The following is a 20,970-nucleotide window of genomic DNA, read 5'->3' on the forward strand; positions in this document are numbered from 1 at the left end:
AACAAATAGAATGGTGAGTTAAATTCACAAATATTCATGAATCAAAACAAACAATAGAAAGTGCAGTAAATGTGGTACAAAGTGATGTAGAAAATGAACACAGAGAACACTTCTAATTTGGGAAAAAAGAAAAACTGAAAACCAATCTTCTAAAAAAAAATTACCTTCTTTAAATTTCCATCCCAACAATTCTAATGAAAGCAATCATAAGCTTTGCAGGGATTAACAAATCAATCCCTGATCTCTCTCAAACCCCAGATAACCCCCCACTTCCTGCTGAACACATCTATTAACATCTTTCTCCATCCTCCTGACTGCTACTAGCACTGCTGTTTTTCCAGTCAACTGGCTTAAAACCAATTTGTTATTAACTTTCTGTTACGTATAATTTTCTATATTCAATTATTTGAAATTTGCTTTTCCCCCTTTACAGTCTACCTTATCCTAATTTGGCATTATCTGCCTGCTGTATCTTACCGTAATATTATTTCTCTCTGTGCTCTATGGTTCCCCTCTTAAAGCTCTCTCTTGACGCATCCTACCTGACTGCAGTCAGCCACCAGTTTGTCCTTTCAATGCCCTGGCCTCTGTTAACCAAATAGAATGTTAAATTATTCAGAATCTATTTGGTTTACGATGTTTTACTCTATCTAATATTACACTGTTTTGCTTATGACTGACAATACCTTACACCTATTAGGTACATTTTGAGCTGAAATGAATTCTATAAACTACGCCACTTAAAACTGAAAGAGAAACTGTGAAGCCAGCAGCAAAAAGATACCAAAATACTTTTTGAATAGTTTCTCCAACATTCTAAACTGTATAATTTAGATAATGATAATTAGATTGTATCAGTGGTATATTTCCAATTTAAAATATTTCTCACTGATAATACTTTGTAATAATATAATTCACTAGAATGATAGACGTGGCTTCCAGAGGGAACAAAAAAAAGGAATTTTTCTACTTAGATCCAATAGTTTCTTCGGGTCTTTCAAAATTATAGAAGTTTTAGAAATAGAAAAAGTATTCCTATTTACCACTTTATAACAAAAAATGTTGTAACATTATTAACTCTAGGACGGCTTGCCAAGTCCCATCAGACCTTGCAGGAAAAGGTCAAAATTATTTATACATTATTTTATGCTCCAATATTAGTAATAGGTTAAGGGGAAGCGACTATTTAAGAAAAAAAAATGGACCTTTTAAAGATCTCGAGTGGAAGTACTGCCAAGGAAAAAAATTATGAGATCATAGAACTCTAGTAAAAATGTCAACTTGCCTGTTTCAATGTTTTATACATTGGTTAGTAGTTGTGCCAGGATATCTTTTCACAACGGAAAAGAATAAATTATGCCACCATTATGTGAAATATATGGACCCCCACAGAGAATGCTTTCCTTTATAGTTCCTGTGCACTGTGGCCTCAGTTCAGCTCATAAAACATGGAACTGTCAAAACATCTTATGATTAGTAGTGAAGTATTTTTTGAGTATTTCAGGGGGAGTACTTGGTTTATTATTCAAAGTGAAGATTATATTTCAAGGGAAACTGTCTAATACTAGAAACAATAAAATTATGTTGCATGATGTTATATATTGTCTTTTTGGCAGAAAGTAGGTTCATTCATTCTCTCCAAACATATTTAAAATTTTATGAGATTATTATAACAACATAAAACACAAAAGCCTAAATCACCAAAGCTTTTAGTTTATAAAAAATGAAATCTGGAAAAATTCCTTTTTTGGGGGGCCCATGATCTTTACCACTTTAAGACACTATAATTAAAGAATGCTATAATTGATTGTTTACATATATATACACATATATATGTTTGTGTGTGTATACATATATACATATATACATGTATATATATATATATATATAAATACATATATACACATGTGTGTGTATATGTACACATAAAAAAATCACTGTTCAGTCATTCTTGCATAGCTATTTTCAGTAAAATGGTGAGAAAGATCTAATAGTAAGTAACAAGTACCTAAAGGTGAAATGAGATTATGGAATATAATTTTATTTCCCCTATGGACAAGATGGTATATGAAGCCAAAGTCAGCAACAGGTAGTAGTTTGTACTGGTGGGGACTCTGTCATAAGCAATGGTCAGGATCCCAGAATGAAGAGCTGGCATCAAAGAGAGCTGTAAGGACTCATTTATTCCTTAACATACAAATATTTATCAAACACCTACTGGGTGCATTTCATTTCTCCAAGTACTAAGGAAAGAATAGTAAATAAAACAAAAAATACATTCTTAGGGGGGTTACATGACACTGAAGAGAAAGTAAACAAATGTACAAATATATAATATAATATCTGGCAATAATAATGTTGTAAAGAAATAGAGTTGGCTAAGGGATAGATGACTTTCTAGTAGCCCCTGTGAATCAGGGATGCCAGAGAGGACTGGAAAAATAGAGGACTAAGCAATGTCAGGCTCTTTCCTTCAAGTTCCTGATAGTGTCAGCTTCACACTGGTTTTTCATCCTGGTAATGACAACTGAAACCAGCAGCAGCAATTGATCCCAGTCTGTTGTCTTTCCAGAAACCCCAGACATAGTCCCTTTGGGTCCCTTCAGAAACAACAGTACCACAGCTAGCATATTCTACGTGGTCCTGTCCTCACATTGCCTGTCCCCCAACTTCACAACACTAGGACCAGTCCAGCAAGTCTGAGATCTGCAAGTTTGAGATCCAGCTTCACGGTGTCCCCTTATGCTTTTAATTTTTAATAATTCCAAACTTTTCCATTAGTTCCACAACTCCCAGGAGGGATAGCTGCTTTCTGCAGTTACTATCTCCATGATATCTCAGCATTCATTTTTTTTGTCCTTTTTCTCAGTTCTTCAATATCTAGTTACCATTATCTTTTACTTTATATTAAATTCACTGAGTTAATATAACTAGTATTACTTCCCTCTCCTAACTGGACCTTCAATGATATACTTCTAAAACACAAATATATAATTTGTCTTCCCAGTTGCTCCCTGGGTATATGTATACACACACAAGCATACACACAGATACACAAAGACACACACGCTCACTCACACACATATACACAAGGTTGCCTCTTCCAGTGTTCTTTATCTCAGTTCACACCACGATCATACAACCAGTTTTGCAAGACAGAAATCAAGACACTGCTCTTAAAAACCTTATATCCACTACAATTCAATGAATTTTCCTCTTAAGTATCTCTAAACTCATTTTTTCTACATCTTTCCCTCCACTTCACTGATAATATGCCTCCAATTTATATGTACCCCTCACGGTCCTTTACCTGATCCACAGTTATGGCAACCCAATTAGATATTTTTATTCACTCTATATCAATCTTTAATCGATAGTTGAAACCATCTAGACATTTTCTTTTTTTTTTTTAATGTTTATTTATTTTTGAGAGAGACAGAGACAGAGTGCAAGCAGGGGAGGAGCAGACAGAGAGGGAGACACAGAATCTGAAGCAGGCTCCAGGCTCCAAGCTGTGAGCACGGAGCCCCTTGAGGGGCTTGAACTCACAAACCACAAGAACATGACCTGAGCTGAAGTTGGATGCCCAAACGACTGAGCCACCCAGTCACCCCTATTTAAAGACTTAATTTAGTTAATGCAATCATCCTCAATCCTCATGCCTTTCCTTAGGATACAAACTAACATCTTTAACATCATCTATAAAATCTTGAAGCATCTAGCCCTTGTTTATCACTGTCAGTTCATCTTTCAATATGTCCTACCTACATTTTGTACTTCATCACGCTTAATCTTCATTAATTTCTTGATTGTTCCAGGCATCATTCAAGGATTCTGTATATGCTGATTCTTCTACCTGGAATGCACTTTTTTTTCTCAAATGATTAATCGTCCATGACTTTATCCTGCATGCCTTAGCTTAAATGCTTCTTCCACACTGAAGCCTACTCTAAATCTCTTCATTACATTACACTTCTTCTAATTCCTTCTCATTGCTCATTCTAAGTTTCTGGGCTTGAGTCCTTAGTCGATGCATGGAGAAAGCTGAGCTGAAATACCAACAAATTAATTCCTCAGAAAACAATCCCCAAACAATGAAAGTTGGCAGATAAATAAATCAGCTTTTTTGACCTCAGGTATGACAACACTTATATTTCGAAAGTTCCCAGAGATCTTCAACAGGAGTACATCAAAATTGTCCATAATCAGAACCTACTCATTAATCTAGCCAATATACTCTTCTCTTTTTTCTCAGCCTGCCATTCCATATCAGTAATTCTAGTGAGCACCTCGCAAACAAACTACTTGTACTGAAATCTCTGTCTCAAGTTTACATCAGGTAGAACCTAAAACTAAGACACTATCTATTGTGGGGTCTTTGCCCAAATGTCAGGTGGCTATTGGTAGTCAGTTCACACTAAAGTAATGCCATAAAAATTTATGGGAATCTCTGGGAGCATGAAGAATACTTTAAAGCCCTGATACTCAACTAGAGGTGATTTTGCCTCCCAGGGGACATTTGGCAATATTTAGCAACATTGTTACCACTAGTTGGGGAACTACTGACATTTACTAAGTATAGGTCAGGAATACTGCTAAACACACCACGATAAATACACAGAACAAGAATTATTCTGTTCAAAATGTCAATGGTGTTGGTGTAAAGCAATCCCTGTTTTAAAATAATATGACTGGGAGTCAATCATATTGCTGAGGTATTCACAAATCAAAGCTTTAAAATTATTGTATAAGAAAAGAAGAGCAGCACCTAGGTGGCTCAGTCAGTTAAGCATCTAACTCTTGATTTGGGCTCAGGTCATAATCTCACAGTTTATGGGTTTGACCCTACATCAGGCTCTTCACTGATAGTGTGGAGCCTATTTGAGATTCTCTCTCTCTCCCTCTCTCTCTGCCGCTTCTGCACTTTTGCTTTCTCTCTCAAAATAAATAAATAAAACTATTAAAAGGGGGGAAAAAAAAAGAAATGCCTAAAATCAAATACCTTAAGTCTCTCCTTAAGGAGATTCAGAAAAAAAGAGAAAAGTATATCTAAAATAAGTAGAAGGAAGAAAATAATAAAGAGCATAAATGGTTGAAATAAAAAACAGACAAATGACAGATAATGTTAACAAAGCCAAATTTTCTTTTTTAAATATACAAACAAAAATTAATAATCACCTAGCTATAATAATCAAGAAAATAAGAGCAAGAACTGAAATTAATAATATCCAGAATGAAACCAGGGATATCACTACTTCTCATATAGAGATTAAAAAGATAAAAGGTAAATACTATGAAAAACTCTATCCCAAAAACATTTTGACATTAAATGAGATGGAAAATATTTTCCCAATGCAAGTTACAAACATTGACACATGAGGAAATAGAAAACCAGAGTAGCCCATTTACTATTTAAGAAAACAAACTTACTATCAAACATGATCATATAAAGAAAACTGAAGGTCCAAATGATTCCACTCATGAATTCTAACCAGCATGTCTTGAACATATTTCACTAACAGTACAGACTCTTCAGAAAATAGAAGATAAGGAAATATCTCCAAACTTATTACATGCTATCAATATGACCTAATATCAAAATGTCAACAGACATTAAAATTTTTAAAAATTGCAGACCAATACCCCTCATGAGTGTTGATGCAAAACTACTTAACAAAATGATAACCAAAAACATCCAGTAGAAAATAAAACGGATAAGAAATCATGAAGGCAAATCTGCTTTAACATTTGAAAATCTGTGTTCAGGAGGTATACCATTAAGAAAGTAAAGAGGAAAAGTCATATGGTTATTGTAGTAAATTAAGAAAAGGAATTTGTAAAAATGCATTATCTATCCATGATAAAAATTCAGAATCTTAGGAATAGATAAAAGCCTCCCTCAATTGATAAAGAAACATACATGCAAAATTTACAGCCAACATCACAGTCAAAAGTTAAATATTGGATAATTCTCCTCCCATGATTAAGAACAAAGCAAGGGTGCCCATTCTCACCATTTCTATTCAACCCTGTACTGGAGTCTTTAGGCATTGTAATTAAGCAAGAAAAAGAATTAAAAGGCAATCTAAAAAACAAACAAACCAACAAACAGAACTCACTCCCTACAAATAGCAATTCTTTATGAGATAAATCTTTAGAAATTAACAAAACTGCTACTAAAACTCATAAGTGAATTGAACAATGTCTTGAGGCACACAATCAATGCAAAAAGAAAAACCTTGTACTTACTTTCAGTATCTAACGATAGGAAAATAGATGATTTTTAAATTTCCGTTTACAAGGAGTATGTATCCCCCCCCAAAAAAAAATAAAATACTTAGAAATAAATTTAATCAAATATAGCTGAGATCTCTAAACAGAAAAAAAGAAGGCATTCCTATGAGAAATTAATAAATACAAACAAATGGAAAGGTATTAGTCAAAGAGGTACTAGTCAGAGACTAGTAGAAACAGTAAACTTAAGATACAAATTCTGAATTGATCTATAGATGATGTAACACCATCCCAATCATACTGCCAACAGATTTTTCCCCAAGAATTTGACAAACTGATGTCCAAATTTGCATGGATAAAAAGGAATATTAAAGAAATCCTGAAAAAAAAAGGATGAAGTTGGGGAACTTATACTACCTGGCTTTATAAGACTTATTGTAAAGCTACAGTAATCAAGACAATGTGGTACCAGCATAAGTAATGACAAACAGGTCAGTAGAAGAGAATAGAGAGACCAGAACTACATCTATATTTTTATAGTCTTTTGAGGGTTTTTTTTTCAGCTTTATTGAGATATAACTGACATATAATATTGTATAAGTTTTAAGGTAGACAGCTTTTCAGTTTGATATGCATATATTGCAAAATGATTACTACCAGAGTGTTAGCCAACAATTGTATCATGTCACATAATTACCATTTCTGTGTGTGTGTGTGTGTGTGTGTGTGTGTGCACGTACATACGCGCGCATGTGGTTGAAAACACTTAAGATCTACCCTCTTAGCTACTTTCAAGTATATATTACAGTATTATTAAATATACTGACCTGTTGTATATTAGTTCCCTAGAACTTATTTATCTTAAAGCTGGAGTTTGTACTCTTTGACCAATATCTCCCCATTTCCCCAGTTATTTGTTTTTTAACAAAGATGCCAAACAATACAATATTTAAATAAATGATTTTACAATAAGTAGTGCTGGAACTATTGAATATATGTAAAATAAAAATGACCATTGACTCCTAATGAAGGCCATAAGCAAACATCTGAAATGGGTCATCAATCTGAAAGTTAAATCTGTAAAGCTTTTAGAAGAAAGCGTATGAGATGTCTTATCTATTGAGAATAGGCAAAGTTCTATGAGAGAAACGTCAGAGTGATGACATTAAAAGATAACATTAAAAAAATGAAGGATAATCCGAAGACTGGAAAAAAAATGTTCACAGGACATATAGCTGACAAAAGGTTGATATCCAGGACATATATATAGGTATATACACCTCAATACTTTTTTTAAAAAAGAAAATTATTGTAGCAAATACCTCAAAAAGGACATACACATTGTCAATAGCATCTGAAAAATGCCCTACAGTATTTGTTAAAAAATAAACCCACAATGAGGTCTCACTCTACACCTATCAGAAAGGCAAAAAATAAAAGCAGACAAGCATTACCAAATATTGGCAAGGATGTGGAGCAGTAAGAACTCTCATACATCATTGGTGGAATTGTAAAATGGCAAACCACATTTAGAAAAATTTGGCAGTTTCTTTTCAAAATTGTTTTCAAAACTCTAACTAAAGCAAAACAATCAAACTAAGAAAAAAATTGTTATCCTATAAGTATAGCAATTCCAGTCCTAGGTACTTACCCAAAGAATTTGAAACATATAATCCAAAATATTTTTACAGGAATGTTCCTCACAGATTTATTCAAAATAATAAAACTTGGAAATATTCCAGGTGTCCATCAACAAGGAATGGCTAAACAACTATGTTGTATTCACACAATGGAATATTATCAGGAATATAAAAGAACAAATTATTGATACATGCAACAAACTGGATCAATATGAAAAGTATTATGCTACGAGTTCTATGAACCAAAACTGTATAGTACTGACACATGAATAGACAAGCAGATTGTTGGAATAGAATAAAGGTCCAGAAATAGATCCAAGTGTATATAGAAATTTATTATATATCACATGATAAAGATGGCATTTCAAATTAATAAGGCAAAGAAGGACATTTTAATAAATGGCACAGGGACAACTGGTTAGCCATTTGGAAAAAGATAAAATTAGATCCATACTTCACCACATACTCAAGAACTTAATTCCAAATGGATCATCGATTTAAACATAAAAAAAAAAACATATATGAATTCCTCTTTAATTTCAGCATCAGGAAAAGACATTCTAACCATAATTTAAAAGCCAGAGACCTAGAAATGGCAGCTAATTTTACTGCAACAAAACAAAATAAGAAAATCCACCATAAACAAAGTCATAAGACAACTGACAAGCTTGGAAGTATGTATTGTAAGCTTGTGATACATATTCCAGATGAAGGGTTAATTTTCCTAACATGTAAAGAACTCTTAAAAGTTGAGGATGCTGGATCAAAAACCCAAAAGAAAATTAGGAGAAGGATATAAAAACAATTAATATTAAAGGTATAAAAATAGCCCTAAACATGTGCAAAGGTATTTATTCTCACTCACAGAGAAATGTAAAGGACAACATCAATAAGACAGCATTTCTCATTTATCAGGTTGGTGAAAATTAATAAGAATGACATCCTGTTCTGTTGACAAAGCTTTGGGAAAACTAGCACTCTCATTCATACATTGCTTCTGGGAAGGTAAATGCTAGAACCCTTCTGGAAATAAATTTCCAATAAGCTAGCACAATTACATATACACTTATTTTTTCATCCAGATACACTTATTTTTGATCCAGTAAATCTAGTGATTTACTCCATTTATACACAACTCCAAGATAAAAATGCATATATACAAGGCTATTCATTGCGACAGTACTTATAATTGCAAAATTTTGAAAACAATAAAAATGCCCATACCCAGAAGAACGATTAAATAAACTATAGAACCCACACAATGGAGTATTATGCTTCTGTAAAAAGAATGAGGAATATCACTACATACAAATATGGTGTGATATCCAGGATGGATATATTGTTAAGTAGAAAAGCAAAATGCAAATTCATATGTATAATAAGTTACCTTTCATGTAAGGAAAATGAAGAAATAAGAAAATATATATCTATCCACTAATTTAAAACAAAAATGACACAAAGAAGTTAAATTGATTACCAGTAGTGTGTGAGTGGAGACTGGGTAGAAAGATTGGGGAATGCAAACAGGATGATGTTCTCTTTTTCTCACTTAATCATAAGCAATTAATAAACATAGTTTTCTTTACAAAATCTAAGAGCAAACGATCAATAAAGGTGCTCTCTCCTTTTGTCTGCTAATATCATAACATATATTCCAAACTGTATGTAGAGTTTTTCTTCCTTGTTTCTCTTCTCTGCCTTAAATAAAACTTTAAATGTCCATTTGACTTTACTGAGACATTTTAGATTTTTTTTCAGGAAACCTTAATTCATTCAGGGTTATAGCTTTCATGACAAAAATTTCTCCCCTGGTCTGTCTTACTTTTACAAACTACATAGTTTTTAAAAGTCAAAGACTCTGGAGTCAGACTCCTGAGTTTGAACACTGGTTATTACTTAGAACCTTTATTTTCTTCACATGGGTGTTTGGAGATAAATAATGTGTAAACTATCCAATACTCAGGAAAAGTACTCAGAAAATGGTTTTCCTGTCCTTTCAAATTACTACATACCTTAAAGAGTTAAATGTGTGACTCTCAGCAGATTTGATCACTAAATAATTGCATGGATTGTTCAAGTACAATTAATTGGATAATTTCTTTTAATTCTATTTATTTTGGCCTAACAAGATAGTTTAATTGAAAATGTGACAATTAAGAAAATTCTTAGATATTAAAGGCAATTATCAGTTATATTTAATCAAGTTTTTGAAGGGCACAGGACTGATGTTTAAAAAAGAGAACATTCAAAGACATTTAAGTTTTATTTCCTTTTTGGTCAAGTTTTTTAAAGAATCTTTTATGGTTTTTTATTTGTGTATTTATTTTATTTATTTATTTATTTATTTATTTATTTATTTATTTATTTATTTTAGCAAGAGAAGACTCAACCCTAAGAGATTATCATTTGTGTGCATATTTATCTCACAAATTCCTTCCTTCTCAGGTCAGTAATGAACACTGCTTGTGAAGGAATATATCCATTCTTAGTAAATCACTTGACTTTATATGCATGCTTTAAGAACACATACTTAAGGTGCTTCTTCAATATTTCAACTAGGGTTTAAGTCCACTGCTCCTTTAGTAGATGAACAGTCACTTGACAACTGAGATTACTTTTATGGACATTTTATTTCCAGCTAAGTCTTACACATCTGTTCTACTCACAGATTACAATTTCAAAATGACTGTAATTCAGAATTTGACCATAAAAGAGTAAGATTAAGTGATTTAAATGTATCTGTATGATCTTTGTTCAATGCAGCATATATTCATAAGGCTTCCTCAGGTTTAAGATGTAAATTATGATATATGTGCTCTTTAATTGTAAATTAGATTCACCATAAAAGAGTCCCATGATTATTACATATTTGTGATTATTCAGACACCAGTGTAAGATTATATTTGAGATCAAATTTATTAAAGTGAACTACTCAAAAATGCAGAAAAATGAATCATTCTTTGATCTATCTTTCTCTTGTATATAACGTCATAAAAAGAGGCTGATTCACATCATCAAAGGGAAAAAAAGATACTTGAGATGGCAATGATTTTTTGGCCAATAAGACTTCATTCTTCAATGGCATTTACACAAATTGAATTGTACTAAAATTTAATTTGTAATATAATGATTGCTGAGACATGAGTACTTCATTTAAGCTATGTTAATTGACTACAGAATTTGCCTGTACCAACTGAATGAATGAGTGATAAGAGATTTGAGTTTTTTTCATGTATAAAGCTGCTTCTACAAACTTTTAAAGGTACATACTTCTAAATATTTTCTGCTTCCTGGAAGGGGTTTAATCAAATATTGTAGCATAAATCTCTTCAATACATGGAAAAGACTTTTTCATTATTTAGTCTTCACCTGCAACAGCCATCTGTTCAATTAGAATTCTACTCACATATGCACTAGATGTAAAGTGTAAAGTGTCCTCACAATTGTAAAGTTACCAATATGACACTTCATGTTTTCAGTTAATATAACAAACCATGCAGCATATTAAAATCAGTAAAACATGTTTCCTATCTAAGAATAATATATTACCAATGATATGATCAGGAGCTCAACTACATTTTAAGCATCAGGCAAACTTACATAATAAGTGTGTGTGTGTGTGTGTGTGCGTGCGTGTGTGTGTGTGTGTGTGTGTGTTGAATAGTTCCAAAATATTTTGAAAACTTAAATTCTGTGGATGATTTTATTGATAGGTGGACTTTACAGACCTTACCCTGGAATTTAGCTCATCTTTGTAAGCTGGAATAGTCATTTATACACATATGAATTTAGGAATATAGGAATCCAAGTATTAATAAAATCATTTCTGAGACATAAAAGGAACCTCTAAAACTTCTTTTTTTTTAATGTTTACTTATTTTTGAGAAAGAGAGAGAGAGAGTGGAGGAAGGGCAGAGAAAGAGGGAGACAGAGAATTTGAATTGGGCTCTGTGCTGACAGCATAGATCCTCATGCAGGGCTTGGCCTCATGAACTGTGAGATCATGACCTGAGCTGAAGTTGGATGCTTAACCAACTGAACCACCCAGGCATCCCTGAAACTTTTAATTTAATTCTCAATTCAGAGTTTCCATGCAGTCCAGAGTATCTCCAACAAGTATTTAACAAACCTATTTATGAGACTACATTGGTAGGAACCTTATCTTTCTATCCAGTCAGAGCATGACTGTGTAAAGTTGAATTTTTAAAGTATTTTGTAAATGTTTATTTACAAAAGCACTCTCTCTGTCATATTTATTTGGATTATGAATAATGAGAGTAATATTAAATACACTAGAAAGAAATACACGAGAGAGAAAGCACTAGCAGGGGAAGGGCAAAGAAAGGAGAGAATCCCAAGCAAGCTCCAGGCTGTCAGCACAGAGCCCAATATAGGCTTGAAAACACAAACCGTGAGATCATGATCTGAGCCAAAATCAAGAGTCAGACACTTAATCAACTGAGCCACCCAGGTGTCCCTAAATTTGAATTTTTGAAAGCACAGATACGACTTGCAAATCCTAGTCACACAATATGTAAATAAATGTTGAAGCGAGTAAATTTTTCTTTTTTATAAAATTGATGAATGTATTTAATATTACTGTCATTATTCAAAATCCAAATAAATATGACAGGTATATATGCCTATAAAAGGAGGTTTTGTGATTGGTAAAAAGGATAGATGGACTTTTTCTATTCTTGTAAAGATTCAACTTGTTACACAACTTATACAAGCTGTCCTCAATTTGTAGGATAGTTGTTTTTAATTCCTCCAAGAACTAGATTCCAACCTGAATGATACAAATGTTGTTGACCCACCCATCTGACTACATTATCTTCAATTTGTTTCTTTATATCAGGAAAAAGATCTTTAACTGAGATAGAAATCTGAAGATTCCTATGTCCCAGATTTAGAGCTTTTTGTCTTTGGAATGTTCTTCCTTCCCTCTGGATGTGTAGTTTCATTTTAACTTAAGGGAGAAGGCCAAAAAAAATTTTTTTTCAAATATCTTATCAAGTTTCAGCCAGGACCAAAAGTAAATATTCCTGGCAGTGTTGAATAACTCCAAAAGATACTACCTTCCCAAGACAGAGAGCCACTCTCAAAAAAAAAAAAAAAAAAAAAAAAAAAAAAAAAAGACAGAAGAACTTACACAATCCCCCTGAGAGCTATCAACAGTTGGGAAGACCCTAGCCACAAATGAAGTGCAGCCCACAGTTCTTTCCAGCCATATTTTGGGGGCCCCCCACCTGCATACACAAGAGTAGATCCACCTGCATGCACAAGAACAGACAATGTGCATGCCCCAGACAGACAGGAAGCCAAGCCAACTTCTCAGTACACTAAAAGAGATAAATAAAAAGGAAATAGCTATCCTTGAAAGAAAAACCAAATTTTAAGAGTCTGGACTTGGAAAGGAAGGGATATGAAATTTTACCTTCCTTTCTTGGCCTGACACTCCAGAGATCCAAGAGAACTGACTCAGGTAGAAATTCTCACCTTTCCCTGGCTTCTGCTAGTTTTCCCAAGATTCCATCTGCTGGTGTCTGAGTTAGTAGGTTTAAAGTAGAGAGTGTAGCCCAGGTATCTACCAGAATTCACAAGATTTTCCATTAATTTTAATCTCAGTTTCCCCCTGACTGTTAAGAAGTAACTGGTAGCAGTTTACCAGAGAGTCTCCAAGTCCTGCCAATCTTAGGAGGTGTCCAGATGAAGATGCACCTTTGAGGGTAGACATATGGGCATTTGAGTTAGTGTAGAAGGATTTGACAAAACCTTTAAGGACAATCATATATAGAAAGATTCAATATCATAAAGATAATAACATATCTGCAAAATGAATCTTTAACTTCTGTACTGCTATTATCTTTGTTGAGTTTGAATTTTGATCCTAAGATTATTAGGAGGAAAACTACAAATTTTTTCGAAATATGTCAGATTAATTCTCAGCACTCCAGAAAGGCCTTTCATGCTGCCTTCATTTTTCAATGCGTCCTTTATTTCTGTGACTCTCTAGTATTCTTCTAATATATTGCTTGTTTTTGTTTAAGTTGGTCTGAATCAATATCGTTGCTGCAATTCAGAGAATTTTAATTAATAGATTTGTTTAAGCTCAAACTATTCATTTAAGCATCTATGACTCAATTTCTCCACCTGTAAGAAAATATATTGCTGAATATTTTCCAAAATTCCCTCAAGCACTCAGAAACTTTTTTTTCCCTCTCTGTTATATATATGCAAAGGGAAATACATATTCTTTTCTGTGGTGTCCCAGTTGATTGCAAATGACACACCCATTTCTGGGTTGGTGTTTTGATAATGGTCCCTTAGGAGCATGTAATAGGAGAGGCCCAAATATTTTAGGCTTCTGGTCTTGTAACTATCGTAGCTGTAAGACCACCAACTTGGTGGACATTTGTTTACTCTTGTAGTCTCTTCAGATTGGAAAGACAACTCAGTAAAATGAGTACTCGAGTAAAGGAGGATACAGAGGAGTAGTGTGAGTTGCATCAGTTTTATAGTTTTTTAGGTAACTGTTGTGTCTTTAATATTTTGTTAGCCTTTTGCAATGAATCTTTTTTATGTATGTATGTAATTATGTATGTTTGTATGTATGTATCTATTTATTTATTTATTTATTTATTTATTTATTTATTTATTTACTTTAGAGAGAGAAAGAGTGGGAGAGAAGAGCAGAGGGAAGGAGAGAGAGTATCCCAAGCAGGCTCCATGCTGAGCATGGAGCCCAACACAGGGCTTGATCCCTTGGATCATGACCCGAGCCGAAGTCAAGAGCCAGACATTCAAATGACTGAGCCACCCAGGTGCCCCTACAATGAATCTTTTAATGAAGCTATTTTGGAATATTAAACCTCTTGGATGTTTCCGCATGTCAATTAAAATAGGTATCCTACTACTACTACTACAGAGTAGTTTACTGATTTGGGAAACCTTGTTTTCAAGTGCATTTCTTAAATGAACAATCCTATCTAATTAGAAGGTTTCCCATAATGACCATTGTAATTCTAGGTTCTCCTAGTAAGATTTTGCATTTTTGTAGGTATCTACACCCTTGAAGACCACAGTCCTCAGATATAAAGCAAGCCAGTGTGGCAGAATGCAGAGCACTAAATTCTCTGAAACTTGAAAATCCCATTTCTTTAGCTAAACATTAGGGCTCTGGGAGCCAAATTAATACTTAAGAGAGATATGTCATTGCCTCGGGGATTTTGTGGTGTTTTGCAGTACAGTGAACCTTTTCACATGGAAATTTTCTTGAGTTTGGCGGGTGATTTAATGTCAATCTAATGGTTGTTCCATGGCCAACTTATCCTAGCATGGGAAACTTAGAAGTAGGTGGTGAGCACATTAATAGCTTACAAGTGCTCACTCATGCCCACCAATTTTGTGGCTTTAGCTTCCAAGATATACATTAGCAATAGATCTGTTATTCTTATCACAAGAAGATTTCTTTATAGTGGCAGATTCCTTGAGAGTTTTTAATGTCTGACTTGTGCCTAGTTAAATTTTGATTATGCTGGCCAAAACATTCTGATTTCTTGCCTTATTTCTTGAAGTCCAACAATGATTTATATACATATATATATATATATATATATATATATATATATATATGTATTTCAAATAAAGTTTGTTTGGAGAGCTGCACACAAGGAAACAGAGCTCAAATCCCAGAGTGACTTACCCACAGCCCTCAATAATAATGACACGATAATCAAACTCAAAAGGATCAGTGGCACCATACCTGTGTATCTTGCTATCCTGTAGGGTATTAGAGGTGTGCTTCGGATCCCAGTCCTCATCACCAAAAGCTGTTAAAAAATAATTAAAGAAGACAATTAGGTGATATAAACAAACTTTGTTTAACATTCAGGAAGTGGACAGTCTCCTTTCAGAAAACTGCAAAATGGGGCAGAAGGCAGGAAGCTTTTATAGGATAAAAAATAAGGAAAAAGAGAAAGACAGAAAATATCTAAAGGCTTGAGATGCATAGTCAATCTTCTTTGGAGTGAAAAGATCCAGAGTTGGTTAGCATTTGAGGACTGGCTAGCTGGATATACTGTTTCTGGTAAGGCAGAGCATTTATAGGGACAAGAAAGTTAACTAAGTTTTGGTTTGCTGATGTGGCTAGCATCCTGGACAGGAGTGGCTCCATCTTGAGCCTAGAAATGTATTCCAAACCTAACAACAAAGTCAAATGCTAGTTCTTTGAGAAGGCAAATAAATTAAGAAAACCTGAAGAGACAAATATATATTTATATATATATATATTTATATTATATATATTTAGATATATATTTAGATATATATATATATATAATATTTATATTATATATATATATATATATGGAAAATGGAACACACACAAAGAATCTATTCACAAAGATAATACCATGATTATATAATATAAAGGTAATACTGAAACTTTACAAACTGGATAAACTGTAACATTCAAAGTATTGATTTACTGTTTTAAAAGGCAAGAAAATTACAGGTATTTTTATACATCTAGTTTAGTGTAATAGTAATAACAGAAAAAAGCATTTGTGGTAGGTAATTTTAGGTACCAATTTGATTATACCACAGAGCACCCAGATATTTTATCAAATATTATCCTGGGCGTGTCTGGGTATTCTGGAATGAGATTAATATTTAAATCAGTAGACTGAATAAAGAAGATTGTCCTCCCTAATGTGGGTAACCCTTACCAATCATTTGAAGGACTGAATAGACCAATAAGGTTGACCTTTCCCTAAGTAAGGGACAGCTCCTCCTGACTGCTTTGAATTGGGGCATCAGCTTTTTCCTGACTTTAAACTGAAACAAATAGTAGCTCATTCTGGGCCTCAAGCACGGACTGAACTATACAATTGGCTTTCCTCGGACTCTAGCTTGCTGACTTACCCGACAGATCTCAGGATTGTCAGTCTCCATAATAGTGTGAGCCGATTCTTTACAACGAATCTCTTTTATTACTTCTGTTTCTCTGGAGAACCTTGAGTAATAGAGCAGTGAAAGCAAATTGTGGAGTGATTCTCCATATGAAAAAAAATGCAAAAAACATAAACAAAATAATAGAAAACCAGTAATATGGATGTATATATGTTTATTTCCATACACATACACCCCATGATCAAGTGAGATTATTCTTAGGAATGTAGAGAACATCTTTTTTTATGAATTTTGGCAAATGAATCGTTACAGGAAAAAGAAAATCATGAGTTTAGCTGTAGCTAGAAGAAAAATGATAGATAAAATTTAAAGCTCATTTACAAATACTTTACTAAGACAAAATTATAAGAAAAAAATTTAATTTAATAAAAACTACCTATCAAAACTCTTTAGCAAATATGTGATTAAAACATGTAAATATATTATCTTGAAAAAAAAAACAAAATTACCCACTATCATGGATTCTATTCAATAGGATATTTACTAGAAGTCCTATGCAGGCCAGCAAAATTAAAAAAAAAAAAAAAAAGAATGAGGCATACAGGAATTAAAAATAGATAAAAATGATGTGGTTTTAATTTTAATTTTGTTGTTTTTAAATGTTATAATCTTCTTCAATAATTTTCTACATGGAAAAGTCAATAGAATCCACAGACAAAATAATAAGATGAATAAGCAAAGTTAAAATACATAAAATCAATGTACAAATCATCAGTTTTTATGCTTTGGCAAACTAATTTTAAATGAAATTTTTAAAACCCAATTCATAGAAACAAGAACCCATATGGTATAAAAGAATAAATCTAAATTTTCAAAATCTTTACATATAAAATTATTTTTAGAAAGTAAAAGAGACCTCAGCAAATAGACTAATAAATTATATTCATATATAGAAAAAGACATTATCATAAAGATAATAATATATCCCAAAATGAATCTTTAACTTCTGTTACTGCTCTTACCTTTGTATAATTTGAATTTTTAATAATAAAATTACTGCGGGAAGATTTTTTGTAAATATGTCAGATTAATTTGCTTCCAGAAAGTTCTTTCATGCTGACTTCATTTTTCAATGCATCCTTTATTTCTGTGATTCCTAGTATCCTTCTAATATATTGCTTATTTGTTTTTAAGTTGCTCTGAATTGTTATCACTGCTGCAACTCAGTTTTAATTAATACATTTGTTCGAGTTCAAACTATTCATTTAAGTGTCTATGACTCAATTTCCTCACTTAGACAAATAAATTTTACTGAATAGTTTCCAAGCTTCCCTCAAGCACTCAGAATCTTTGTTTCCCTCTGTTATATATATATATATATATATATATATATACATATATATATATATATATATATATATATACACACACACACATACACACACACACACACACACACACACACACACACACATATATATATATATATATATATATATATATATATATATATGCATGCAAAGGGCAATATATTCTCTTAAATATAAAATCACCTCTCTTAGGAGAGAATTAAAAGAATTAAAACTATTTGCCAATCACATTCTATTAGCCTAGGTGTATTAGGTAGTCTTATGAATACCACTACTTTGAACCCAAGGTATTTGCCTTTCACACATGAGTGATGTGTATGCTTCTAAGATTGTACAACAAAACACTTGCTGGAGAATCCAACAATACTTATGCTGGTTGTAAAATCACCATAGCAACAGAGCCCTGATCTGGCCCTGAAGGCTCCTTCAAAGCATGCATTGTTCCCTAGATCAGTAGCCAAAACAACCCATTTTTATCTGGAGAAGAATTCTAGGAGAAGAAAAAAGAAATTAGATAGATTTTGCTATGCTCTGTTGAAAAAAAAAAAATTGACGACACTAATGTCATGCAGTGGAAAAGTAACCTCAAAATCTCAGCTGGAGCTCAAAGGGAACATTTGTTTCTTTCTTGAAAACAAGTATTTATTTATTTACAAACCAGATTTTTCTTTAGTATTTAAATAACTCATGAAAAGTTTTAAAAATCTGAAAAATACAAACAAGCATCAAAAGGAAGCATAAATGACACATAGTCCTCTCCACGACTCAGATATTCATTGCTTTAATCATTTTTCTTTTTAAGGAAATGGCACAACCTTTTGAAATGTCTATGTTAGGGTCTGTTGTGACAAGAATCTTTATTTACATGTGGAGGATCTCATTATTCAAAAGTATTAAAGGTATATCTAATAATTACTTACTTTTATTTACATTAGTCTCTGGCAAGGAATTCTTTACTCCAAAGCTAAATATTCACTTAGAAAAATGTAGCGAAAGCAGTAAGAATGAAAGACATTAATAAGCTGACATATCTTCAGTGATAAACAGTTGCCAAACATATACATTATCAGAGAATAATCTCATATTCGCTTATAGCCTATTCAATGTAAATTCTTTTTACTTTTAACTTATAAAGAAGTCTAGGCTGACTCCTAGAACTCGAAAATTTTATAGAATTTCTGCTTTAATGCCTTATTAAGCTATTTAGATATTTTAAGCTTCTATTTCTCTTCTTAATAGCACCAATTAAGAGAAGTGAATATAAATCATACTTCTTCATTGGTGTTCACATATAGATAGTACTTATTGAATGTATTGCCTGGAAATTAATGCTCCAAAGGGCTTTCTTTTGTCAACATCTGAACCACTGTGTATACACTTTAATTGGGTGTGTATCTAATAAATATCATAAAAAGTGAAACATTGAATGATGCTCTGGTTTTATGTTGTTTCCAGAAGATTAAAACACACACACACAAATCACTACATTATAATTTAGTGTGTCTTTTCAAAAGAATAACTGCTCAAGGGCACCTGGGTAGCTCAGTTGGTTAAGCAGTGAACTCTTGATTTCAGCTCAGGTCCTGATTACATGGTTACTGAGATCAAGTCCTGCCTTGGGCTCTGCTAAAACCGGGAACCTGCTTGGAATTTTCTCTCTCTCCTCTCTCTGTCCCTACACAACTCACACTCTATCTCTCTCTCAAAAACAAATAAATAAATGTTTTTTTAAAAAAAGAATAGCTTCTCAGTATTTCAAATAAAATTATGATGTAAAGACTTTTAAGTCGTCTAGTTTATGGTGAGCAAGAAGGAGTGAGAAGGAGCAAGAAGGATAAAGCCAATTATAGCTTTATCCTTGACACAGCATTTCCGGATTATCAAGCATCTTAAAAAAATACCACAATTACATTGGGCTGTAATGATTCTCAACTTCATAAATAATATCCCCAAATCCATGGATGTAATAAATGCCATAAAGACTTTAGAACCTTGTTTTCTTTACCTCAAGCAAATGTTATTTCCAATATATTTTTGAATTGAATAACTTTTTATTAATTGATAATAAATTATTTTTAAATAAGCAAAATGTAAGACTGTGAGATAGAATCATTGTTAACTCACTTGAAAATTCTAGGTATTCTTTTCTTTTCAGTGAAATTTTGACACTATTATATGACCCTGAGGTTTAAGCATTCTACTTTTTTGTGTGAATATATAGTTTCCTATTTAAACGTTAAGCAAAACACATAAAGTTCTATCACAAATAGCGATTTCTGTTTAAGTAGCATGTATTTGAAATGGAAGTTAGATGACAGGAGGAAACCATTTAACCATTTATCCATTCATTTGAAAATATTAATAGGATTCTTCTATGTGCTAACTATGATAGGCACATGGTTTCCATGGAGAGATGAAAAAGAGAAAGAGGAATTTCTCCCTTGAAATAGATATTGGATATATATAAATAAGTTACTCAGTATCATTCACATAGAACTGAGTGCCACCATTAAAAAGCAACATCTGAAAGTTTTTAATAATACAGATTTTTACTATGGTTTTCATTGAAAGAGTAGAGTTTACAGGGCTCATTACATATCAAATGTTCGTAAAAATCTTTTTTTTAATCTTTCTCTTTCCACTATTTCTAACTTATAGCAACTACTAAAATTTCTATTTCTCAGTTATACCAGTACAGTTCATTAATTGCCACATTGCTACAGATCAAAGGATTTCTTCCTCTTCTTTCTTGGTATATATATCCAAAACCTGAAAAATACTACCTGCCATGTTCAGCTCTCTAGAAAATATGT

The 20,970-nt window shown here is 32.7% G+C and overlaps 1 long non-coding RNA gene across 2 annotated transcripts in view; it reads right to left on the bottom strand.

Annotated features, from left to right (window-relative positions):
• The window catches only part of LOC132683813 (uncharacterized), a 203,755-nt gene that overhangs the window by 58,451 nt on the left and 124,334 nt on the right, over positions 1–20,970 (bottom strand). The window contains exons 4-6 of one of the 2 annotated variants that reach the window (XR_009612393.3): positions 16,800–16,890; positions 15,640–15,706; positions 13,510–13,595 (exon numbers count right to left, since the gene is read on the bottom strand). This is a non-coding gene — a long non-coding RNA (uncharacterized LOC132683813). Of the gene's footprint in view, positions 1–13,509; positions 13,596–15,639; positions 15,707–16,799; positions 16,891–20,970 lie in introns of those variants that run through there. The other variant, XR_014138147.1, reaches the window with a different exon arrangement.

Source organism: Panthera onca, chromosome C2 (genome assembly GCF_046562875.1).
Source record: "Panthera onca isolate mPanOnc1 chromosome C2, mPanOnc1 haplotype 2, whole genome shotgun sequence".
NCBI classification, from domain to species: domain Eukaryota; kingdom Metazoa; phylum Chordata; class Mammalia; order Carnivora; family Felidae; genus Panthera; species Panthera onca.